We start from the raw sequence: 27018 nt of genomic DNA on the forward strand, positions 1-27018 counted from the left end.
TCTCAGCAGGTGATAGTCAAGGTACCCCTCCTACAACAGGGAAAGGGGTATTATTCCACACTATTTGTGGTACCGAAGCCGGACGGTTCGGTAAGACCTATTCTAAATCTGAAATCCTTGAACCTGTACATACAGAAATTCAAGTTCAAGATGGAGTCACTCAGAGCAGTGATAGCGAATCTGGAAGAAGGGGACTTCATGGTGTCCCTGGACATAAAAGATGCTTATCTGCATGTCCCAATTTATCCCTCACACCAAGGGTATCTCAGGTTCGTGATACAAGACTGTCATTATCAGTTTCAAACGCTGCCGTTTGATTTGTCCACGGCACCTCGGGTCTTTACCAAGGTAATGACCGAAATGATGGTTCTTCTACGAAGAAAAGGCGTATTAATTATCCCTTACTTGGACGATCTCCTGATAAGGGCAAAGTCCAGAGAACAGCTGGAAGTCGGTGTAGCACTAACCCAAGTAGTGCTTCAACAACACGGGTGGATTCTGAATCTTCCAAAATCTCAATTGACCCCGACAACACGTCTGCTGTTCCTGGGAATGATTCTGGACACGGTTCAGAAAAAAGTGTTTCTCCCGGAGGAGAAAGCAAGGGAGTTATCCGAACTTGTCAGGAACCTCCTAAAACCAGGAAATGTGTCAGTACATCAATGCACAAGAGTCCTGGGAAAGATGGTGGCTTCTTACGAAGCAATTCCATTCGGCAGATTCCATGCACGAACATTTCAGTGGGATCTGCTGGACAAATGGTCCGGATCGCATCTGCACATGCATCAGCGGATAACACTGTCACCAAGAACAAGGTTGTCTCTCCTGTGGTGGTTGCAGAGTGCCCATCTGTTAGAGGGCCGCAGGTTCGGCATACAGGACTGGGTCCTGGTGACTACGGATGCCAGCCTACGGGGCTGGGGAGCAGTCACACAGGGAAGAAACTTCCAGGGTGTATGGTCAAACCTGGAGACGTCTCTTCACATAAATATACTGGAGCTAAGAGCGATCTACAATGCTCTAAGCTTGGCGAAACCGCTGCTTCAGGGTCAGCCGGTGTTGATCCAGTCGGACAACATCACGGCAGTCGCCCACGTAAACAGACAAGGCGGCACGAGAAGCAGAAGAGCAATGACAGAAGCTGCAAGGATTCTTCGCTGGGCGGAAAATCATGTCATAGCACTGTCAGCAGTGTTCATCCCGGGAGTGGACAACTGGGAAGCAGACTTCCTCAGCAGACACGATCTTCATCCGGGAGAGTGGGGACTTCATCCGGAAGTTTTCCACATGATTGTGAACCGTTGGGAAAAACCAAAGGTGGATATGATGGCGTCTCGCCTCAACAAAAAACTGGACAGATATTGCGCCAGGTCAAGAGACCCTCAGGCAATAGCTGTGGACGCTCTGGTAACACCGTGGGTGTACCAGTCAGTGTATGTGTTTCCTCCTCTGCCTCTCATACCAAAGGTACTGAGAATTATTCGGAAAAGGGGAGTAAGAACAATACTAGTGGCTCCGGATTGGCCAAGAAGAACTTGGTATCCGGAACTTCAAGAGATGCTCACGGAGGATCCGTGGCCTCTACCTCTAAGAAGGAATCTGCTTCAGCAGGGACCTTGTATGTTCCAAGACTTACCGCGACTGCGTTTGACGGCATGGCGGTTGAACGCCGGATTCTAAAAGAAAAGGGCATTCCAGAGGAAGTTATTCCTACCTTGATTAAAGCTAGGAAGGAAGTGACCGCACAACATTATCACCGCATTTGGAGAAAATATGTTGCGTGGTGTGAAGCCAAGAAGGCCCCAACGGAAGAATTTCAATTGGGTCGATTCCTACATTTCCTGCAGGCAGGATTGTCTATGGGCCTCAAATTGGGGTCTATTAAAGTTCAAATTTCGGCCTTATCAATCTTCTTCCAGAAAGAATTGGCTTCAGTGCCTGAAGTACAGACTTTTGTCAAGGGTGTACTACATATACAGCCCCCGATTGTGCCCCCAGTGGCACCGTGGGATCTAAACGTAGTTTTGGATTTTCTCAAATCTCATTGGTTTGAGCCTCTCAAATCTGTAGATTTGAAGTATCTTACATGGAAAGTAACCATGCTACTGGCCCTGGCTTCAGCCAGGAGAGTTTCAGAGTTGGCGGCTTTATCATACAAAAGCCCATATCTGATTTTCCATTCGGACAGGGCAGAACTGCGGACACGTCCTCATTTTCTCCCTAAGGTGGTTTCGGCGTTTCACTTGAACCAGCCTATTGTGGTGCCTGCGGCTACTAGCGACTTGGAGGACTCCAAGTTACTGGACGTTGTCAGAGCATTGAAAATATATATTTCAAGGACAGCTGGAGTCAGAAAATCTGACTCGTTGTTTATATTGTATGCACCCAACAAGATGGGTGCTCCTGCGTCTAAGCAGACGATTGCTCGTTGGATCTGTAGCACAATCCAACTTGCACATTCTGTGGCAGGCCTGCCACAGCCTAAAACTGTAAAGGCCCACTCCACAAGGAAGGTGGGCTCATCTTGGGCGGCTGCCCGAGGGGTCCCGGCATTGCAACTCTGCCGAGCAGCTACGTGGTCAGGGGAGAACACGTTTGTAAAATTTTACAAATTTGATACTCTGGCTAAAGAGGACCTGGAGTTCTCTCATTCGGTGCTGCAGAGTCATCCGCACTCTCCCGCCCGTTTGGGAGCTTTGGTATAATCCCCATGGTCCTGACGGAGTCCCCAGCATCCACTAGGACGTTAGAGAAAATAAGAATTTACTTACCGATAATTCTATTTCTCATAGTCCGTAGTGGATGCTGGGCGCCCATCCCAAGTGCGGATTGTCTGCAATACTTGTACATAGTTATTGTTACAAAAATCGGGTTATTATTGTTGTGAGCCATCTTTTTTTTTTAGAGGCTACTTCTGTGTTATCATACTGTTAACTGGGTTCAGATCACAAGTTGTACGGTGTGATTGGTGTGGCTGGTATGAGTCTTACCCGGGATTCAAGATCCTTCCTTATTGTGTACGCTCGTCCGGGCACAGTACCTAACTGAGGCTTGGAGGAGGGTCATAGGGGGAGGAGCCAGTACACACCATGTGATCCTAAAAGCTTGCTTTTGTGCCCTGTCTCCTGCGGAGCCGCTATTCCCCATGGTCCTGACGGAGTCCCCAGCATCCACTACGGACTATGAGAAATAGAATTATCGGTAAGTAAATTCTTATTATTTCAAGCCTTTATTATAAATTTGATGATTGTGGTTTACATCTTAAGAAACCCCCCCCAAATCCAAAATCTCAAAATCCAAAATTTTAAATACAGAAATGTCGGCCCTCTGAAAAGTATAATCATGCATATGTATCCAGTACTTGGTTTGGGCACTTTTATCATGAATGACTGCCTCAATGCGGCGTGGCATGGATTCTATCAGCCTGTGGCACTGCTCAGGTGTTATGGAAGACCAGGATGCTTCAATAGCGGCCTTCAGCTCTTCTGCATTGTTCTGTCTCATGTCTCTCATTATAGAAACATAGAATTTGACAGCAGATAAGAACCACTTGGCCCATCTAATCTACCCCCCTCCCCCCCCTTTTTTTTTTTTTACCATATTTTTTTATCTCAAACCACATTTGAGCCTAATTTCTTTGTAAGGATATCCTTATGTCTATCCCATGCAGGTTTAAATTGCTCAACTGTCTTAAAATCTACCACCCCTGATGGGAGGCTATGCCACTTGTCCACTACCCTTTCTGTGAAGTAAGTTTTCCTCAGATTTTCCCCCACCCCCCCTCCAGTCTCAGTGCATGTCCTCATGTCCTATTGCTTCTCTTCATTTGGAGAATGTTTCCCTCCTGGACTTTGTTAAAACCTTTGATATATTTGAAAGTTTCTATCATATCCCCCCTTTCCCTTCTCTGCTCCAAACTATACGTATTGAGATTTCTGGTCTTTCTGTGTATGTTTTGTGATGTAGGCCATGCACCATTTTAGTTGCCCTTCTTTGTACAGTCTCAAATGTATTAATATCTTTTTGAAGATGGCCTCCAGAATTGAGCAGGCTGTACCAATGACCCATACAGTGGCATTATTACTTCTTTCTATCTGCTGCTGATTCCTCTCCCAATGCAGCCAAGCATCTGACTAGCCTTCCTCATTGCTTTGGCACATTGCTTACCTGCCTTTAAGTTATCTGAAATAGTGACGCCTAGATCCCTTTCCTCCTCAGTAGTTTCCAGTATAGTGCCATTAATACTATATTTAGCCTTTGGATATTTGAGACCCAAGTGCATGATTTTACATTTCGCTAAACGTCCTAGTGGATGCTGGGGACTCCGTCAGGACCATGGGATTAGCGGCTCCGCAGGAGACAGGGCACAAAAATAAAGCTTTAGGATCAGGTGGTGTACACTGGCTCCTCCCCCTATGACCCTCCTCCAAGCCTCAGTTAGGTTTTTGTGCCCGTCCGAGCAGGGTGCAATCTAGGTGGCTCTCTTAAGGAGCTGCTTAGAAAAAGTTTTAGGTTTTTTATTTTCAGTGAGTCCTGCTGGCAACAGGCTCACTGCATCGAGGGACTTAGGGGAGAGAAGTTCAACTCACCTGCGTGCAGGATGGATTGGCTTCTTAGGCTACTGGACACCATTAGCTCCAGAGGGAGTCGGAACACAGGTCTCACCCTGGGGTTCGTCCCGGAGCCGCGCCGCCGACCCCCCTTGCAGATGCTGAAGATTGAAGGTCCAGAAACCGGCGGCAGAAGGCTTTTCAGTCTTCATGAAGGTAGCGCACAGCACTGCAGCTGTGCGCCATTGTTGTCACACACTTCACACCATTAGGTCACGGAGGGTGCAGGGCGCTGCTGGGGGCGCCCTGGGCAGCAATGTATAATACTTTTTATGGCTAAAAAATACATCACATATAGCCCTTGAGGCTATATGGATGTATTTAACCCCTGCCAGATATCTCAAACTCCGGGAGAAAAGCCCGCCGGAATAGGGGGCGGGGCTTATTCTCCTCAGCACACAGCGCCATTTTCCTGCTCAGCTCCGCTGTGAGGAAGGCTCCCAGGACTCTCCCCTGCACTGCACTACAGAAACAGGGTAAAACAGAGAGGGGGGGCACTTTTTTTGGCGATATTTTATATATTTAAGCTGCTATAAGGATACAACACTTATATAAGGTTGTTCCCATATATATTATAGCGCTTGGGTGTGTGCTGGCAAACTCTCCCTCTGTCTCCCCAAAGGGCTAGTGGGGTCCTGTCTTCAATAGAGCATTCCCTGTGTGTCTGCTGTGTGTCGGTACGTGTGTGTCGACATGTATGAGGACGATGTTGGTGTGGAGGCAGAGCAATTGCCGATAATGGTGATGTCACCCCCCAGGGAGTCGACACCGGAATGGATGGCTTTGTTTATGGAATTACGTGATAATGTCAGCACATTACAAAAATCAGTTGACGACATGAGACGGCCGGAAAACCAGTTGGTACCTGCCCAGGCGTCTCAGACACCGTCAGGGGCTGTAAAACGCCCTTTACCTCAGTCGGTCGACACAGACCCAGACACGGACACTGAATCTAGTGTCGACGGTGATGAAACAAACGTATTTTCAAGTAGGGCCACACGTTATATGATCACGGCAATGAAGGAGGCTTTGCATATCTCTGATACTGCAAGTACCACAAAAAGGGGTATTATGTGGGGGGTGAAAAAACTACCTGTAGTTTTTCCTGAATCAGAGGAATTGAATGATGTATGTGATGAAGCGTGGGTTAACCCAGATAGAAAAGTGCTAATTTCAAAAAAGTTATTGGCATTATACCCTTTCCCACCAGAGGTTAGGGCGCGCTGGGAAACACCCCCTAAGGTGGATAAGGCGCTCACACGCTTATCAAAACAAGTGGCGTTACCGTCTCCTGATACGGCCGCCCTCAAGGATCCAGCTGATAGGAGGCTGGAAACTACCCTAAAAAGTATATACACACATACTGGTGTTATACTGCGACCAGCCATCGCCTCAGCCTGGATGTGCAGTGCTGGGGTGATCTGGTCGGATTCCCTGACTGAAAATATTGATACCCTGGATAGGGACAGTATTTTACAGACTTTAGAGCAATTAAAGGATGCTTTTCTTTATATGCGAGATGCTCAGAGGGATATTTGCACTCTGGCATCGAGAGTAAGTGTGATGTCCATATCTGCCAGAAGAAGTTTATGGACACGACAGTGGTCAGGTGATGCGGATTCCAAACGGCATATGGAAGTATTGCCGTATAAAGGGGAGGAATTATTTGGCGTCGGTCTATCGGATCTGGTGGCCACGGCAACGGCCGGGAAATCCACCTTTTTACCTCAGACCCCCTCCCAACAGAAAAAGACACCGTCTTTTCAGCCGCAGTCCTTTCGGTCCTATAAGAACAAGCGGGCAAAAGGACAGTCATATCTGCCCCGAGGCAGAGGAAAGGGTAAGAGAGGGCAGCAAGCAGCTCCTTCCCAGGAACAGAAGCCCTCCGCGGGTTCTGCAAAGCCCTCAGCATGACGCTGGGGCTTTACAAGCGGACTCAGAAACGGTGGGGGGTCGACTCAAGAATTTCAGCGCGCAGTGGGCTTGCTCACAGGTGGACCCCTGGATCCTGCAGATAATATCTCAGGGTTACAGGTTGGAATTCGAGAAGTCTCCCCCTCGCCGGTTCCTAAAGTCTGCTCTGCCAACGTCTCCCTCAGACAGGGTGACGGTATTGGAAGCCATTCACAAGCTGTATTCTCAGCAGGTGATAGTCAAGGTACCCCTCCTACAACAGGGAAAGGGGTATTATTCCACACTATTTGTGGTACCGAAGCCGGACGGCTCGGTAAGACCTATTCTAAATCTGAAATCTTTGAACCTGTACATACAAAAATTCAAGTTCAAGATGGAGTCACTCAGAGCAGTGATAGCGAATCTGGAAGAAGGGGACTTTATGGTGTCCCTGGACATCAAGGATGCTTACCTGCATGTCCCAATTTGCCCTTCACATCAAGGGTACCTCAGGTTCGTGGTGCAAAACTGTCATTATCAGTTTCAGATGCTGCCGTTTGGATTGTCCACGGCACCTCGGGTCTTTACCAAGGTAATGGCCGAAATGATGTTTCTTCTACGAAGAAAAGGCGTATTAATTATCCCTTACTTGGACGATCTCCTGATAAGGGCAAGGTCCAGAGAACAGCTGGAGGACGGAGTAGCACTAACGCAAGTAGTGCTGCAACAACACGGGTGGATTCTGAATTTCCCAAAATCTCAGTTGACCCCGACAACACGTCTGCTGTTCCTGGGAATGATTCTGGACACGGTTCAGAGAAAGGTGTTTCTTCCGGAGGAGAAAGCCAGGGAGTTATCCGAACTTGTCAGGAACCTCCTAAAACCAGGAAAAGTGTCTGTGCATCAATGCACAAGAGTCCTGGGAAAGATGGTGGCTTCTTACGAAGCAATCCCATTCGGCAGATTCCACGCACGAACTTTTCAGTGGGATCTGCTGGACAAATGGTCCGGATCGCATCTGCAGATGCATCAGCGGATAACCTTATCGCCACGGACAAGGGTGTCTCTCCTGTGGTGGTTACAGAGTGCTCATCTGTTACAAGGCCGCAGATTCGGCATACAGGACTGGGTCCTGGTGACCACGGATGCCAGTCTGAGAGGCTGGGGAGCGGTCACACAGGGAAGAAACTTCCAGGGAGTATGGTCAAGCCTGGAGATGTCTCTTCACATAAATATACTGGAGCTAAGAGCGATTTACAATGCTCTAAGCCTGGCAAAACCCCTGCTTCAGGGTCGGCCGGTGTTGATCCAGTCGGACAACATCACGGCAGTCGCCCACGTAAACAGACAGGGCGGCACAAGAAGCAGGAGAGCAATAGCAGAAGCTGCAAGGATTCTTCGCTGGGCGGAAGATCATGTGATAGCACTGTCAGCAGTGTTCATTCCGGGAGTGGACAACTGGGAAGCAGACTTCCTCAGCAGACACGATCTACACCCGGGAGAGTGGGGACTTCATCCAGAAGTCTTCCACATGATTGTGAACCGTTGGGAAAAACCAAAGGTGGATATGATGGCGTCTCGCCTCAACAAAAAACTGGACAGGTATTGCGCCAGGTCAAGAGACCCTCAGGCAATAGCTGTGGACGCTCTGGTAACACCGTGGGTGTTCCAGTCAGTGTATGTGTTTCCTCCTCTGCCTCTCATACCCAAAGTACTGAGAATTATACGGCAAAGGGGAGTAAGAACGATACTCGTGGCTCCGGATTGGCCAAGAAGAACTTGGTACCCGGAACTTCAGGAGATGCTCACGGAAAATCCGTGGCCTCTACCTCTAAGACGGGACCTGATTCAGCAGGGACCGTGTCTATTCCAAGACTTACCGCGGCTGCGTTTGACGGCGTGGCGGTTGAACGCCGAATTCTAAGGGAAAAAGGCATTCCGGAAGAGGTCATCCCTACACTGGTTAAAGCCAGGAAGGAGGTGACTGCACAACATTATCACCGCATTTGGAGAAAATATGTTGCGTGGTGCGAGGCCAGGAAGGCCCCCACGGAGGAATTTCAATTGGGTCGATTCCTACATTTCCTGCAAACAGGATTGTCTATGGGCCTCAAGTTGGGGTCCATTAAGGTTCAAATTTCGGCCCTGTCGATTTTCTTCCAGAAAGAATTGGCTTCAGTTCCTGAAGTCCAGACTTTTGTAAAAGGAGTACTACATATACAGTCCCCGATTGTGCCCCCAGTGGCTCCGTGGGACCTTAATGTAGTTTTGAATTTTCTAAAATCCCATTGGTTTGAGCCACTCAAATCGGCGGATTTGAAATATCTTACATGGAAAGTAACCATGCTACTGGCCCTGGCTTCAGCCAGGAGAGTGTCAGAATTGGTGGCTTTATCGTATAAAAGCCCATATCTGATTTTCCATTCGGACAGGGCAGAACTGCGGACGCGTCCTCATTTTCTGCCTAAGGTGGTGTCAGCGTTTCACCTGAACCAGCCTATTGTGGTGCCTGCGGCTACTAGCGATTTGGAGGATTCCAAGTTGCTGGACGTTGTCAGGGCATTGAAAATATATATTTCAAGGACGACTGGAGTCAGAAAATCTGACTCGCTGTTTATACTGTATGCACCCAACAAGTTGGGTGCTCCTGCTTCTAAGCAGACGATTGCTCGTTGGATTTGTAGCACAATTCAACTTGCACATTCTGTGGCAGGCCTGCCACAGCCTAAATCTGTCAAGGCCCATTCCACAAGGAAGGTGGGCTCATCCTGGGCGGCTGCCCGAGGGGTCTCGGCATTACAACTCTGCCGAGCAGCTACGTGGTCGAAGGAGAACACGTTTGTAAAATTCTACAAATTTGATACCCTGGCTAAAGAGGACCTGGAGTTCTCTCATTCGGTGCTGCAGAGTCATCCGCACTCTCCCGCCCGTTTGGGAGCTTTGGTATAATCCCCATGGTCCTGACGGAGTCCCCAGCATCCACTAGGACGTTTAGAGAAAATAAGATTTTACTTACCGATAAATCTATTTCTCGTAGTCCGTAGTGGATGCTGGGCGCCCATCCCAAGTGCGGATTGTCTGCAATACTTGTACATAGTTATTGTTACAAAAAAATCGGGTTGTTCTTGTTGCGAGCCGTCTGTTCAGAGGCTCCTACGTTGTCATACTGTTAACTGGGTTCAGATCACAAGTTGTACGGTGTGATTGGTGTGGCTGGTATGAGTCTTACCCGGGATTCAAAATCCTTCCTTATTGTGTACGCTCGTCCGGGCACAGTATCCTAACTGAGGCTTGGAGGAGGGTCATAGGGGGAGGAGCCAGTGCACACCACCTGATCCTAAAGCTTTATTTTTGTGCCCTGTCTCCTGCGGAGCCGCTAATCCCATGGTCCTGACGGAGTCCCCAGCATCCACTACGGACTACGAGAAATAGATTTATCGGTAAGTAAAATCTTATTTTTTTTGGCATTAAACTGTAATTGCCACACACTTGACCATTCCTCTAGTCTACCTAGATCCTCAATCATTTCTTTTATCCCACCTGGTGTGTCTACCCGGTTGCATACCTTTGTGTCATCTGCAAAAAGGCTTACTTTCCCTTTAATACCATTTGCAGTGTCACCAATAAAGATATTAAAAAGCACTGGTCCAAGTACAGATCCCTGGGGTACTCCACTGGTAACATTTCCCTCATGTGAAGGCACTCCATTTACCACAACTCTCTGTTTTCTATCCTGCAACCAAGATTTTATCCATTCAATAATCCTAGTATCCAATCCCAAACTTTCAAGTTTATTTATCAGTCTGCGATGTGGAACAGTGTCAAAAGCCTTACTAAAGTCTAGATAAGCTATATCCATGGCTCCACCTTTATCCATCACTTTAGTCACACAGTCAAAAAAGTCAATAAGATTTGTCTGACATGATCTCCCCCCAGTGAATCCATTCTGTTTGGGATCCTGTCAATTGCTGAATTTTAGATAATCTAAAACTCTTGTTTCCATCAATTTCCCTACTACTGATGTAAGACTCACTGGTCTGTAGTTGTTTGCCTCTTCCTTGCTTCTACTTTTGTGCAGTGGGACTACGTTCGCTCCTTTCCAGTCGTCTGGAATTACTCCTGTAGCTAATGACTGGTTGAATAATTCTGTCAGTGGTGCTACCAGCACCTCTTTAAGTTCTTTTAGTATCCTTGGATGTATCCCATCATCTTTCTCTTGGCAATGCCCCATAGATTCTCTTTTTTTTTTCTTTAACCCAGGTACAGTATGACGCTTCTGACGTTGTTTGTTGTTCAGGAGCGGCTTGACAAGAGGAATACGACATTTGAAGCCCATGTCCAGTATCGGTCTGTGTGTGGTGGCTCTTGATGCACTAACTCCAGCCTCAGTCCAGCCTTGTGAAGCTCCCCCCACACTTTTGAAAGGCCTTTTACTGACCAGAAAAAAAGAACTGGTCTTTTGCTCAGTGGTCCAAAGTCCTCTTTTCTGATGAGAGCAAATTTTGCATCTCATTTGGAAACCAAGGTGCCAGAGTATGGAGGAAGAATGGAGAGGCACACAATCCAAGATGCTTGAAGTCCAGTGTGAAGTTTACATAGTCTGTGTTGATTTGGGGAGCCATGTCATCTGCTGGTGTTGGTCCACTGTGCTTTATTAAGTCCAGAGTCAACGCAGCCATCTACCAGGACATTTTAGAGTACGTCATGCTTCCTTCAGCAGACAAGCTTTATGGAGATGCTGACTTAATTTTTTAGCAGGACTTGGCACCTGCCCACACTGCCAAAAGTACCAAAACCTGGGTCTATGACCATGGGATTACTGTGCTGTATTGGCCAGCAAACTCACCTGACCTGAACCCCATGGAGAATCTACGGGGCACTGCCAAGAGAAAGATAAGAGACATGAGACCGAACAATGCAGTAGAGCTGAAGGCTGCTATTGAAGCATCCTGGTCTCCCATAACACCTCAGCAGTGCCACAGGCTGATAGAATCCATGTCACGCCGCATTGAGGCAGTAATTCATGCTAAAGGAGCCCAAACCAAGTACTGCATACATATGCATGATTATACTTTTCAGAGGGCTGACATTTCTGTATTTAAAATCCTTTTTTTTTATTGATTTTATGTAATAATCTAATTTTCTGAGGTTTTGGATTTGGGGCTATCTTAAACTGTAAGCCACAATCATCAAAATTATAACAAATAAAGACTTGAAATATCTCACTTTGGATGTAATGAGTCTATGTAATATATTAGTTTCACCTTTTTAAATTGAATTACTGACATAAATGAACTTTTGCACAATATTCTAATTTTCTGAGTTTCACCTGTATATGAAGATATTTCCCTGTCCCCAGGAGTTGAGGCCCTTATTTTTGCCATTACAGAGGTGCTCAATATTCCCGATAAGGAGGAAGAACAGACAGAGAAATTGTTTTTTAATGTGAAATCAAAGTCCTCTGCAACCTTTCTGGGTTTCTAAAGAATTAGATTCCCTGGCTAAGGCAGTATGGATAAATCCTAACAAAAAGTTTATTACCCCTAAACGGGTGTTAAATTCTTTCTCTTTCCCTACAGAGGATAGGAAAGTCTGGGAAACCCCACCACAGTGGATACTTCTGTGTCCAGGCTGTCATGTAAAATTGTTTTACCTGTACCTGGGGCTGTTTCTCTTAAAGACCCAGCTGATCGCAAAATTGAATCACTCTTAAATCAATTTACTCGGCAGCAGGTGTAGCCCAACGCCCTACCATTGTATGCAGCTGGATTTCTAGAGCCATGGAAAAATGGTCTGATAAGATTCTGAAGGGGCTGCTCACACTGCCTCAGGAAGAGATAGTTACATTACTCCAACACATCCAAGTGAGTGAGGCTGTCAAGGAACTTAGTATGATTAACTGTCGTACCACTGCTGTGTCAGTATCAGCTTGTAGAGCCCCGTGGCAGCAACAATGGTCAGCAGATGCTGATTCTAAAAAAAGGGGTGAGAAACTTCCTTTTACAGGTGATGCCTTGTTTGGGGAAGAGCTGAACAAGTGGATATCTCAGGCAACTGCAGGTAAATCTACATATCTGCTGTCTGCCCCGTCACCTGCCAGGCTGCCCTACCCTGGACCCTCCCTGCAATACTTTCGAGTGGCCAGATTCAGAGGCAGGGGCAGAGGTGCCTCCAATGCTACTAGAGGAACTCGTCGTAAGTCCCGGAAACCAGCAGCTGCTGGACCTGCGGACCAGGCCTCAGGATCCTCTTCCACGAAGCCCTCCACGTGACGGTTGGCGCCAGCAGCAAGGCGACTTTTTCAGGTAGGTACTCACCTTTAACACTTCGCCCACATATGGGCAGAGTCCTGCCAGGATCCTTGAGTGAGGGACCTCATATGCCAAGGATACCGGCTGGAATTTCAGGAACGCCTTCCTTTCAGATTCTTCAGGTCAGGCTTACCAGCTTCACAGGAACAAGGGTTTCCTTACAGCAGTGCAAAAGCTGCTTTCTACAGGAGTTACTGTTCCAGTACCTCTTCAGTTACACACAAAAGGGTTTTACTCAAGTCTCTGTGGTTCCGAAGCTGGACGGCTCTGTACAACCGATCTTGAACCTCAATCCCTGAACCCGTATCTTCGGGTGTTCATATTCAATATGGAATCTCTAGAAGCGGTGATAGCGAATCTGGAGGAGGGGGAGTTTCTGGTTTCCCTGGATATAAAGGATGCATACCTGCATATCCCAATTTGGCCTCACCAAGCGTTCCTCTGGTTCGCAATTCTTGACCAGTATTTCCAGTTTCAGGCCTTACCCTTTCGTCTCTCCACAACTCCAAGGGTATTCACAAAGGTCATGGCGAAAATGATGCTACAGCTGCGCATGAAGGGTGTCCAAATAAATCTGTACCTGGATGATCTACTAATAAAAGCAGTGTCCAGGGAATAGCTGCTGCACAGTATAGACTTGACTACTCGTATCACGGATGGATACTCAATTTCCAGAAATCTCACTTGGAACCGTCTCAGAGAATTCAGTTCCTGGAGATGATCCTGGATACGGTGTCTCAGAAGGTTTTTTTCCCATGGACAAGGCTTTGACTATTCAGTCTATGGTCTGGTCGGTGCTGAAACCGACCGGACCATAGACTGTCTCAATTCATCTGTGCATTCGCTTGGTGGGCAAAATGGTAGCCTCCTACGAGGCGATACATTATGGCAGGTTCCATGCACGACCAATTCAACTGGATTTGTTGGACAAATGGTCGGGATCTCACCTGCACATGCATCAGCAGATAACCCAGGTCACCGAAAGCTCCAATATCCCTGCTTTGGTGGCTACAGGTCCCCCATCTGGTGGAGGGTCGGAGTTTCACCACCCAGTCATGGACGTTGTTGACAACAGATGCCAGCCTCCAGGGTTGGGGGACTGTGACTCCGGGAGCGCAGTTTCAGGGGACATGGTCGATTCAGGAATCTGTTCTTCCGATCAACATCCTGGAACTCAGGGCAATTTACAATGCTCTAATACAGGCCTCATACCTCCTTCGGAATCGGGCCATACAGGTGCAGTCGGATAACGCCACGGCAGTAGCATACATTATCCGACAAGGAGTAACAAGAAGCAGGGCCGCAATGCGTCAAGGTGTCAAGAATACTCCTCTGGGTGGAAGCCAACGCAAGGGCCATCTCAGCCATTTACATTCCAGGAGTGGACAACTGGGAAGTGGACTTCCTAAGCAGGCACGACCTCCATTCGGGGGAATGAGGCCTCCACCCTCAGGTCAAAAATACAAAATATATGTCAACATAAAACATCAAGCGCTAGAAAACTTCCCTTAGATATGGGGAACTCTGTAGAGAGTAATCTTTTCCACTTCCCAGAAGATGGTTTGTCCTTCCACTCTCAATGAAGATGGTACATAAAAAGGAATAGGACAATACAATAGTGTAGTATGTCTATACCAAATGATATTGCACCCGAGTGACAAAATCTGAAGTTTAGGGGACAAGTGCAGGTCCTTCACCACAGCTTCAATCACTTTCCTTTAATCAGGAGGTTAATTTCAGGTATGCATACCCCAACTCACAGGTAGGATGTTAATTTCAAACACATAAAGGTATCTTTGACCGGATATATCCCCAATGAAACTGTATAAAGTGGGCGTACCCCAACTCACAGAAAGTAGCAATGGATAAATCACATAAAGGTTTCTTTTTTTAGGTGGCAAGAAAGAACAGCGTACCCCAACTCACAATTCGGTTGATTTTCGTAAGCATATAGCGGTTTCTTTAGATATCCAAAGACTGACCAGTGGGAAAAAGTCCAATGTATTTATTCCATAAACAAAATACCCCAAATAGGTTTGACAAAAAAAGAGGGGTGCAAAAAAGGTCCATAAAAACATATAAAATATTTGTAAAAATTTCATACAAAATTTACAGAGAGCATAATGGCATGGTCTCACCCAGGGAAATAGGCTGCTGGTGTTCGAACCCCTAGAATGGTCGGATTCCGGAATGTCCCACCAGTTCAAAACCTCCAGAGTCCAGATCCAGAAGGGGAGACCAGGCAATCCAAAGAAATAATTAGCTCCTGTCCTTGAAAAAGATCTCCTGGAGAGATCGAAACGCGTTGGTTGCAGACAGGAGCTAATTATTTCTTTGGATTGCCTGGTCTCCCCTTCTGGATCTGGACTCTGGAGGTTTTGAACTGGTGGGACATTCCGGAATCCGACCATTCTAGGGGTTCGAACACCAGCAGCCTATTTCCCTGGGTGAGACCATGCCTTTATGCTCTCTGTAAATTTTGTATGAAATTTTTACAAATATTTTATATGTTTTTATGGACCTTTTTTGCACCCCTCTTTTTTTGTCAAACCTATTTGGGGTATTTTGTTTATGGAATAAATACATTGGACTTTTTCCCACTGGTCAGTCTTTGGATATCTAAAGAAACCGCTATATGCTTACGAAAATCAACCGAATTGTGAGTTGGGGTACGCTGTTCTTTCTTGCCACCTAAAAAAAGAAACCTTTATGTGATTTATCCATTGCTACTTTCTGTGAGTTGGGGTACGCCCACTTTATACAGTTTCATTGGGGATATATCCGGTCAAAGATACCTTTATGTGTTTGAAATTAACATCCTACCTGTGAGTTGGGGTATGCATACCTGAAATTAACCTCCTGATTAAAGGAAAGTGATTGAAGCTGTGGTGAAGGACCTGCACTTGTCCCCTAAACTTCAGATTTTGTCACTCGGGTGCAATATCATTTGGTATAGACATACTACACTATTGTATTGTCCTATTCCTTTTTATGTACCATCTTCATTGAGAGTGGAAGGACAAACCATCTTCTGGGAAGTGGAAAAGATTACTCTCTACAGAGTTCCCCATATCTAAGGGAAGTTTTCTAGCGCTTGATGTTTTATGTTGACATATATTTTGTATTTTTGATTGTTTGTTTGGAGAGGGGTGTTCTCTCTGTTGTCATACATTACTCAGCAGCTGGGGGCGCCTAAGAGAGATCCAATCCGTTCAAATTTTACAGCTCCACCCTCAGGTGTTTCAACAACTTGTTCACTGGTGAGGTTGTCCACAAATAGACCTGATGGCTTCTCGTCTCAACAAAAAGCTCTGTCGTTACTGCTCCAGAATGAGGGACCCATAGGCGATGGCAGTAGATGCTCTGACAACGTCTTGGACTTACCAGTTTGTTTGCCTGTTTCAAATCTTCTAATCCCAAGAGTTCTCAAAAGACTCAAAAAGGAAAGAGTTCAGGCAATTCTCCGGATTGGCCTTGATGGGCCTGGTTTGCGGACCTCCTGACCCTGTCGTTGAAGGATCCCTGGCCTCTGCCACTTCTCAAGAACCTTCATCAACAGGGACCATTCGCCTATCCAGACTTACAGCGGCTACGTTTGACCGCCTGGAAGTTGAGAAGGAGATTTTGACCAGGAAGGGTCTTCCCTCCAAGGTGGTTTCCACTATGGTTCAGGCCCGTAAGATGGTTACCTCCAAACATTACCACTGGATTTGAAAGAAATATGTTTCTTGGTGTGAGGGTCGAAGATGTTCTCCTGTGGAGTTAAGTTTGGGCCAGTTTCTTCTGTTCCTGCAAGCAGGCGTGGATAAGGGCCTACGGTTAGGATCCATCAAGGTCCAGATTTAGTCTCTCTATCTTCTTCCAGAAACAACTGTTGGTACTTCCTGAAGTACAGACCTTTCTAAAGGGGGTGTTGCACATTCAACCACCCTTTGTTCCTCCCACTGCTCCGTGGGACCTCAATGTGGTATTGACCTTTCTCCAATAAGATTGGTTTGAACCCTTACATAGGGTTAACTTAAAATAACGAACGTGGAAGACTGTTGTGTTTATTGCCCTTGGCTTCGGCTCGGCGAGTGTCGGAATTTGGGGGCCTTGTTCTGTAAGAGCCCTTACTTAGCATTCCATGAGGTTAGGGCGGAGCTCAGAACTCGCTCACAATTTTAGCCGAAAGTGGTGTCGGCCTTTCATGTGAATCAACCTATTGTGGTTCCTGCGTTATCCGACACTTCTGTTGCTCCAAAGTCCCTGGAGGTTGTGAGGGCTTTGAGGATTTACATCAAAAGGACTGCTCGTCACAGGAAGTCCGACTCGCTTTTCATCCTTTTTGATGCTACGAAAATTGGTCGTTCTGCCTCCAAGCAGTCCATTGCTCGTTGGCTCAGATTAACTATCCAACAAGCCTATACCTCGGCGGCTCTGCCGCTGCCGAGTTCTGTTAAGGCCCACTCCACAAGGTCGGTGGGTTCTTCCTGGACGGCTGCCCGGTGCGTCTCGGCCTTACAGTTGTCTACTTGAACATGTTTAAGTTCTACAGGTTCGACACCTTGGCCAAGGATGACCTTCAGTTTGGTCAGGCGGTTTTGCAGGAGTCTCAGCACTCTCCCACCCATTCTGGGAGCTGTGGGACGTCCCCATGGTAATCTACTGTTCCCCAGTATCCACTAGGACGTTAGAGAAAATAGGAATTTAATACCTACCGGTAATTGCTTTTCTCGTAGTCCGTAGTGGATACTGGGTGCCCGCCTCAGTGCTTCGTTTTCTGCTTACCTGGTTGTAAGAGTTCTTGGTTGGGTCTGCTGTTGCTTTCCCTGTTCCATGTTTGGTTAGCATTGCTATCCTTCTATGGTTAGCATTGCTTTCCTCTGTTATGGTTAGCTTTGCTATCCTTATTATTATTGTGTGTTGGTTCGTTACCTCACCGCTTTGTGTGTTATATCCTTCTCTCAAAGTATGTCCGTCTCCTCGGGCACAGTTTCCTAGACTGAGTCTGCTAGGAGGGGCATAGAGGGGAGGAGCCAGCACACACACTATTGATTTCTTAAAGTGCCAGGCTCCCGTGGACCCGATCTATACCCCATGGTAATCTACTATTCCCCAGTATCCACTATCCACTACGGACTACGAGAAAAGGAATTACCGGTAGGTATTAAATTCCTATTTTCTTAACTCTGCCACCTGCATCCTTTTTCCTCTATCATTGCTCTATCTTTGCTGCCCCCGATGTCAGTCTCTTCATTGGCTACCGGATCCCAACAGAATGAAATTCAAACTCCTGACACTAAGGGGGACATTTACTAAGCAGTGATAAGAGCAGAGAAGTGAGCCAGTGGAGAAGTTGCCCATGGCAACCAATCAGCACTGAAGTAACATCTAGAATTTGCATACTATAAAATTATACAGCGCTGCTGATTGGTTGATGGGGCAACTTCTCCACTGGCTCACTTCTCCGCTCTTATCACGGCTTTGTAAATGTCCCCCTTAATAACAAAGCCCTTCTCTGCCTACCTCTCCAGTCTACTTTCATTAGCATTTAGCTCTGCCAGTTACCACCTCTTATCCTTCTACCTGAACACCACCTCACTCCCAGCCAGAGGTCTGGAATCCCATGCCCAATCAGACTTGCCTGCAATCACCTTTGCAGCTTGTATGTTTAACCCACTTTGTTGCACCACGGAACCATTATGGCACCATATTAATAATCATGATAATTATATCATAACGTTGTGTTGTATGCTAAACAATTCTTTTACTTCCTTTTTAAATTCACCTATCACTCTTCCAATATTGGGCCATTTTCTGATAACCTTTTTATCTAACTTATTTCAACATCTTAACTGTTGTTTTCTTCCACCTCTGGTTTCTCTAGTACGTCTTCTGGCGTGAAAATCTTTTGTCAACCTGTTTGCGTGCCGAATGCTAAGTTCTTGAAATTAAAATTGGTTTAAACTCACTCAAATGGTGGCAGCAGCTGGCGCTTCACCTCCGATTTGCCATTGCCTGGGATGGAAGAGTGCAACATCCAGCAATCCGTGAATTCCCCATGACTTAGTCCAGTGGTTCCCAAACGCAGTCCTCAAGGCACCCCAGCAATCCAGGGTTAAAGGATGTCCATGCTTAGGCACAGGTGACTTAATTAGTACCTCAGTCAGTTTGAGTATTCCATCTGTGCACAATCAGGGATATCGGGAACCACTGATATAGTCCTTTGATGGCTTTATGAAGGTCATGAAGCCACACCAGCTTATTGAAAGTGCTCTTCCATCTGGTGAAGATCTCCCACTTATAAGAATTTGATCCTTAACTGCGTATGTAACATATAATGGGCTGTGTATGAAAGTGACAGAAGATTTTGCATGCCAGTGCATATATGTAAACTTTAATTAGACTTGTGTTACAATACAATAGAGGATTTGAGTACAGTAGGTAATGCAGCCACAATATGTACTGATACACAAATGACCTGCAGTGCTCTTGGATTAAGATAGATATCTATGCGCCAACGCATCACACACAGCGTCAGGCTTCGGCGCCTGGCGACGGGATGGTGCGAAAAATCCGAACGCACGGGCGTTCACAAGGAGATTGACAGGAAGAGGCCGTCAGTGGGTGGCAACTGACCGTTTTCCAGGAATGTCCGGAAAAACGCAGATGGGATCAGGCATTATGAGGGAGGGTTTTCTGACGTCAGCTCCGGCCCCGATCAGCAGGATTCTATCGCACAGGATAAGCAAGTCCTGGGCTGTGAGGAGACTGTACAAACTGATTTTTGTGCAGTTCTACTAAAGAAGCGATCGCACACTTGCACAGCGCTTTTCCCCTTCCCCTGTAGGCGGCGACTATCTGATCGCAGAGCAGCAAAAAACCACAGCTCAGTGTTCAGATCTGAATTACCCCCTTTCCCTTAAGACTTTGCATGCAGAATGTTGCCTTATTATGCATTGCTGCTGAATAGGATGATGAGGAACATGGTGATGGCATATTATAGCTGCTGCTGGTGGTTGCTGCTGTACAGAATTCCATATCTGGCCACTCTCCTTTGTTTCGTTTACAGCTCTGTGTAGTGACCCTGCTTATAAAATTGGCTATTTCTTAGTAGAGCTGTGGAATGTCTGTATTGGAAGAATAGTCCCTACATGGTGGATCTTCCACCTGGGTGTTAAAGCTCTCAGGTAAGGGTAAATGTGATAGACTGCGAACTGCATCTATTGGCGAGTCTACCCGATGTTTTAAAGTAGCAATCATTAAAAAGGCAAAACCAACCTGGAAAACGGACACGACCTGTCATTCAGAAAAGTTGTTTAAATCAAATATTATTAACCCACTTGTCAGAACTACCATCCTTATCTTTATTCCGACATGTGGGAGCAAATTACTGATTGTCATTTGCACACATACATTACCAGATTTTCAGTCCAACCAACCAACCAACCAACCAACCAGTCAATTGAAAGTTGGTCTAATGCAGGCATTCCCAACCGCGGTCCTCAAGGCACACCAACAGTGCAGGTTTTAGTGATATCCAGGCTTCAGCACAGATGGTTAAATCAAAATAACTGAGGTACTAATTAAGTCACCTGTGTTCAAGCCTGGATATCACTAAAACCAGGACTGTTAGTGTGCCTTGAGGACTGAGGTTGGGAAACACTGGTCTAATGCACTGGTTTTCAACCGCGGTCCTCAAGTGCCCCCAACAGTTCATGTTTTCCAGGTCTTCTCACAGGAGTGCAAGTGAAATAATTTGCTCCACCTGTGGATCTTTTAAAATGTGTCAGTGAGTAATGAATACACCTGTTCATCTGCTTGGTGACCTGGAAAACATGAACTGTTGGGGGTACTTTAGAACCGAGGTTGAGAACCACTGGTCTAATGTATAGTCAGCTTCAGTTGAACACCAGAGCTGAGGCATCAGCAAGATGAGGGTTGCATAGAATCCATATGTGACTGGTATCTGAGACAACAGTTATAATTGAGGTACACTAGGCAGCTAATCAGCCAAAGGTGGCAATATTGGCTGATTGACCGAAGGTACTAGCACAGCAACCAGCTGCACTCTAGTATTAACTCTGAAGTGAATATGTCCCTAATCTGGGGCACCCTGCATGGGTTCAGGGGTATCTTCAGTAGTCACAGTCTCATGGTCGGTAAGGGGATAAGTTCTCTGCCGGGAGAATCGCTTGGCACCAGGGAAGGTACCTTAGTTACATTAACAGGGGTGTTATAAGCAAAAGAGGCAGGTGTTAATATACCATCATATAGCTCAATTGTGAGATCAAGAGTTCAAAACATACATAAAAGATCTTTTTCTACACAAGGCTACAAAAATAACCTTAAAAGGGATATTTTGGATCAAAGAAGGGCATGGAAGTTTTGAAATATATCCGAGGTTTTAACATGTTTTAGAACATAACACAAAAAAAATAAAAACATTAAAATTTGAATGTAGCGGGCATTTGAAGAATTACTTTGCAGAATAGCTAACAGAAAATTGGACTAGCCTTTGTACAAGGGTAGTAGATGTTTGTGCTATACATAGCAGAGTTTAAACATGCTTGGGAATTGGGATAGATGCAGAAGCGATCTCTCTTCTGAAGAAAACTAAGGATCAAATTGGTTGTGGGGCTGGGTGTAGTATGGTATGGTGGCGGCCGGTCTCCTGGCGACCAGCATACCGGCGCCGTGAGCCCGACCACCGGCATACCGACAGGGTGGCGAGCGCAAATGAGCCTCTTGCGGGCTCACTGCGCTCGCCACGCTGCGGGCACGGTGGCGTGCTACCACGCTATTTATTCTCCCTCCAGGGGGGTCGTGGACCCCCACGAGGGAGAATATGTGTCGGTATGCCAGGTGTCGGGATTCCGGCGCCGGTATACTGTGCGCCGGGATCCCGACATTCGGCAACCAGAAGACCACCCGTGGGGCTTATAGGAATAACAATGGAAGTGCTTCTTTATTGCATGATTCTGTTTGTGTAATTGTGGTTTGTTTCCGTTAGTGACTCAGTAAATAAATGATTTGCTTTTTTTTTTATTATTAAATGCTGCTGTTGTTGGCACTTCAGAGTTTGTGTCAACATTAACAGAGGGCCTGACTCAGTGATAAGCGCTAGTGCAATCACCTGCGCAGGTCCCATTCTGCGCATGTGCAGAACTGTTCCTGTGTGATTGACAGGCAGGTGTTAAAGGGGCGGGGTGTCCAGCATTGCAGTAAACGTTTTCCGGGAGTGGCGACGCCATCGTCTGCGTACAAAGATGCAAGGCCCATTGCAACGGCCAGCCTACGTAAGCTGAGGCTTACTCAGCTGACTTTTTACGGAAAACATTGCGACCATCGGTCATGATATTGATCCCAGGCTGCGACCTGGGATCGCAAAAGCAGCAAGGAGGTGTTTATTGCATTTGCATTTTTAGAAATCGCCTTTGCAAAGCTGTCGGCGTGCGGCTTTGCAAATGCGATCACTGCTGAATGAGGGATATAGACGGTACACCAGGGCATAATATTGTCTTGATTTTTTCTGTGCTGCTACTGCTAAGGGGGGTGAGGGAGGGGGTTGAGCATTGCCTAAATTGTAATTGTTAAATTCTGTTAATGATCATGTTTGTGTCTCTTTAGTGAAGTGATCGCAATTTATATGCTTGGATCAGGTTTACTAAACCTATGAGATTGAATTCACCAAGGTTATTTGGCTTCATATCTATTGTAGTATTATAAGTAGTGACTCAAATATGTGTGTTTTGTAGCTAATGCTACAGATCCAGAAATGGAGGAATGAGAAATGTGCTGTATACTGTGCAGAATACTTAAAGGCCCTACACATTGGCCGATAATACTCAAAGATATGAACGATCTCGTTCATTAATGAACGAGATACCGTTCATATCTTTGAGTGTGGAGGCTGCAGCGATGAACGATGCGCGGCCCCGCACTTCTATGGAGCCGTGACGGGGGGAGTGAAGAAACTTCACTGCCCCCCCTGCCGCCGGGTCGCCCGTATCCGCCATCGGGCAGCTCGGCGGCCGATCGCTCAATGTGTAGGGGTCCTTTAGATGCATTCACGGACTAAACAAATGTCATGATTTTGAAACATCGGCACAGATATTCCAGAAATGGATCTTTAGCTGGTAACATTTAGCATTAACAGAGCAGGCCACTGTTCTAAAGGCGTGCAAAGTTGAATGCAATTTAACCACATTAAAGAGGTGTTGTAGTGTGAACCCTTACTGTATACAAAGGAGGTTTTGTTATCTTTTGGTCCATGGTCTACGGTAGTGTACATGCATAGTGTTCACTCTAGGAGTGAAAAGGGGCAGGGCGCCGGACTCCGGGGGCACATGTGCGCGTGCGTCCTAAATGGGGGCGCGGTCACGCAAATTAGGGGGCGTGGCCACGCCTCCGTCATTTTAGGGGGCGGTGCGGCCCACAGACGCTACTATAGAGAGCGTCTGTGGCCGGCGACGTCACTGTTGGGGGCGTGCCCAGCACCTCCGTCGGTGCTGGGCTTCCCCCAGCCCTGTCCCAATGCGTGAATGGATGCCGCGCGCATGCGCACGGCATCTATACACGCCGGGAGGGCAGGGAGCGGGCGGCTGTTCTAGCAGGGCGCCGCAAAAGGGGCAGGGCGGGTTTTGCCTGCTAAAAAACGGGCAGGGCGCGGCGCCCTGCTAAAACAGCCTAGAGTGAACACTACATGCACCATGCGCTGGAACTGTGGGAGACCAGGGGGTGTATATACTAAGCCTTGGAGAGAGAGAAAGTACCAGCCAATCAGCTCCTGCCTGCCGTGTTCCAGGCTGCGTTTGAAAAATGACAGGAGCTGGTTGGTTGGTACTTTATCTCTCGCCAAGGCTTAGTACATAGACCGCTAGGTATAGTGAGAATGTGCGTGAGAACCAGCTTCCTGGCAAGTATAGAATTATGAGATCGCATCGTTCTCAGGTATGCGGTCAAAATGTCGACCAATGCTGGGACTGATGGTGATGCAGTAGGGACATGGAACAAGTTAGGGTGTGCTGCTCAGGAGGAATGGAAGCTAGAACAGAGATGATGCATTCCCAGGGGGAGGAGTAGCAACACCATCTGTTGTAGACTTGAATCTAGAACGCCTTTTCCAATGAGCAAAGCATTCTGGTTATTGTATTAGTTACAAAACAGTGATTAGTGATATTCACAACCTGTGTTAAGGGTCCTGCTGTGGTGACCACAGGGACAATGGCTTGTAGTTGTGTCAGACCAGCAGGTGACCGGGAGCAGAACTTTGGCAGCCTAGTGTTACTGAATACTGGCAGATGCTTCGCAGTAAAACCACTTTGTCAATACTTTGCCTTTTGATCTGAAATATTCTCCTCTCATGGACTTTAATGCTCTGGTGTGTATTTGTTATATCCTCTGAGTTCTACCATTTAATCCTAAAAAATGCAGCCGTGTAACGTATAATTCAAGGAAAAGAAAGCCACAATGTTAAAATACATGCTGTTATTATTCTGTGGCGAGTTCATGATGACCTCCACTTACCACCTGCACAAAAGTTCTTTACAGTGGATTTATTCTATTATGTGTCACCCTCTTTATGATGCAACTAGACCCAAGTATGGGACAAGCCTGAAGACCGCCAGCTCTGAGCGACTGCAACGTCTACCTCTATTATTCCATTTCCATTAATCTACTTACAAAGAAGGAAATCTTATTCATGCACTGGTCTGCAAAGCGAAGCAGACCCATACTGTGTTAGGAATGCCTTCAAAGTGCCCAACACCTTCTCTCTGCTTGTGCCAGACTTCTCCACCTCTGCTGCCACCGTTTTCATCTTGCTCCATTATTTAGCGCGTCGGAAATATACACACCTTGCGCAGTTCACAGTCCATGGCAGGTGAATGGTCTGAGCTTTGTAAATGATCACCACTGTATCCATTGCATTTCAGGCATTGCACTGTTATAATTTGTGTGTAAAGCTGTCTGTCCAAGTCTGTATACTCTGACGAAATACAGATTTGTTTTTCTGATTTGTACGTCCATTTCTGTATTTATATAAAAGAACTGTGCACTATATTTTACATTGAGTAAACTTATTTGTTCAAGAATAATTGTAGACCATATTTGACTATCCTTAATACAGTAGGTGCAGCCACAAGTTATATAGCCAGTCCTTCCTGTGGCTGTTGAATGGTACATTTAAGGTATGGATAAATCTTGATGAGGTGTGGGTTTTTTTTTCTTTTCTTTTCTTTTCTTTTTTTTCTTTTGGACCAAGCACCATCTAGTTGCTCTTCTTTTTTTTTTTCTAGTTTGTAAATACCACTCTGGAGATGTGGTCTACACAACTGCACGCAGTACTCCAGGTGTGGCCTAACTAGAGCTCTGTAAGGAGGAATCCTTATCTTTCTCTACCCTCTGGTAATATCCCTGTCCATACACTCCAGTATTGCTGCCTTCACTCATTGCCTGGCTGCATCGCTTGCTTGTGTACAAGTCTTTCTCAGATAACTTAAAATAATTATTTATTATATTTTTTTGTTGAGTATTTCCAAAACAACACTGTGGGGGTGATTCAGGGCTTTGTATGGTATTTGCATCATTGCTGCGTCTTTGGAATATATGCTTATGCACAGAGGAGGCATCTGAGGGCAAAAGACTCCTACTGCCAGCATTGCAGACCCAAGTGTTGCGTACCAGGATGCAGCATGGGATCACCATCGTGAACATCTGTTGTGCATCACCCATCTGATTAAGCCTGAGGCTTCTCAGAATGGGTGTTAAAATGGAGGCTACATGCCTCATTTTTGGAAATGGAAGCAGCAGGTCAGTCATGCTTTGGCTGTGGGGGCACTGCGTGCAATCTCACACACATGTCTCTGCACTATCTGAACATGCGGAGATCTTTCACCATCTGAGTTGTACGCAAACCATCAGGTTTGCTTCAACCAGTGGGGCTGCAGTGCAGTACATAATTTAAATAGGAGAGACACACCAACTGCCGGTGATTCTCAGACGTGATGTTTGGCAGCGTTTGGAGTGGCAGTTGGAGTGCATTTGAATTTTGGACTGCGCTGCAGCCCCACATCTGGAACCACCACATTCTGAATAAGGCCCTAGATAGATATTCCAGGTGACAAATGAAGGCCCAGGTACCAGCCTTATTATTTATTAGGGTTGGGATCCCGGCGGTCAGCATACCGACGCCGGGATCCCGGCCGCTAGAATGCCGGCAGGGGGGTGAGCGCAACGAAACCCCTTGCGGGCTCGATGGCTTTCTGCACTCACCACAGGTTCTATTCCCAGTCTATGGGTGTCGTGGACACCCACAAGTGGAATAGCCCCTGTTAGCGGGCATTCCGGCTGACGGCATTATCAGTGGTCGGGATTCCGGCGTTGAAATCCTGACCGCCGGGATTAAGACTTCCGGCAACATAACTACATCCCATTTATATGTCTAAAGAAATTGTGGTCGAAAAATTGTGATCGAAAAAACAGCACTAATTGAATATTCCCCCATAGTCTTTAAATATACCGCCTTATTTGTCATAGTTAAATCTGTCCTTCTTGAATAAGAGGATAAGTAGAATTTACAATGATAATTAAAAACATCATTCCGCGTTTTATGAAAGCAGACAAACACAAAGTGGTGTTTATTTATTAAGTGTCTAGTTGTAAAACCTGGCACTTCTGATCTTGTTTATGCCCAATTATTTTAAAGGGCATTGCTTTTACTAGTCGTGTTTTGCTAGTAGAATCATTACCCTTTTAAATTTCAGTAATAAATGCGATCATAAGCGTGTTTTGGGGGTTTATAAATAAACATCCAAAAGCTGTATAATAAGTAGACTAGACCTGTAGCTCTCTCCAGGACAATCTTACAGTGGTTACTCTTGTTTTGTCGGTGCAGTGTACAGAGGGTGGTACTACATGTGTTCAACATGGCTTCTAATGACCATTCGGCATATAACTGCCCCTTACATAGTAGTATAGATGTTTTGCAAAGCCCTGGAGACCATTATAGCATAGAGTTCCAACTAACCAGTGGACAATGAAGCATCCACATAACCTGTATACATTATGGACTTCAAGTTTCAGGTATACAGTGGAATCCCCTTTTGACCGATAGATAACCATATCCCAGTTTACAGATGTGTCCTCTTACATTTTTGCTCTGTGTGCTACAAGTCGCGTTACACATAACGAGTGAGTGCCGTGTGACTCTTTTTTTTTTT

The 27018-nt window shown here is 46.3% G+C and overlaps 1 protein-coding gene across 4 annotated transcripts in view; it reads left to right on the forward strand.

Moving 5' to 3' along the window:
* The window catches only part of PRDM2 (PR/SET domain 2), a 282691-nt gene that overhangs the window by 123817 nt on the left and 131856 nt on the right, over positions 1 to 27018 (forward strand). The window contains exon 1 of one of the 4 annotated variants that reach the window (XM_063943522.1): positions 25116 to 25204. The exons of the other annotated variants lie outside the window; for them this stretch is intronic. The gene's annotated coding sequence lies outside the window, so the exon portion shown is untranslated. Of the gene's footprint in view, positions 1 to 25115; positions 25205 to 27018 lie in introns of those variants that run through there. 4 annotated transcript variants of the gene reach the window in all.

The sequence above is a fragment of the Pseudophryne corroboree genome, chromosome 10 (assembly GCF_028390025.1).
Source record: "Pseudophryne corroboree isolate aPseCor3 chromosome 10, aPseCor3.hap2, whole genome shotgun sequence".
NCBI lineage: Eukaryota > Metazoa > Chordata > Amphibia > Anura > Myobatrachidae > Pseudophryne > Pseudophryne corroboree.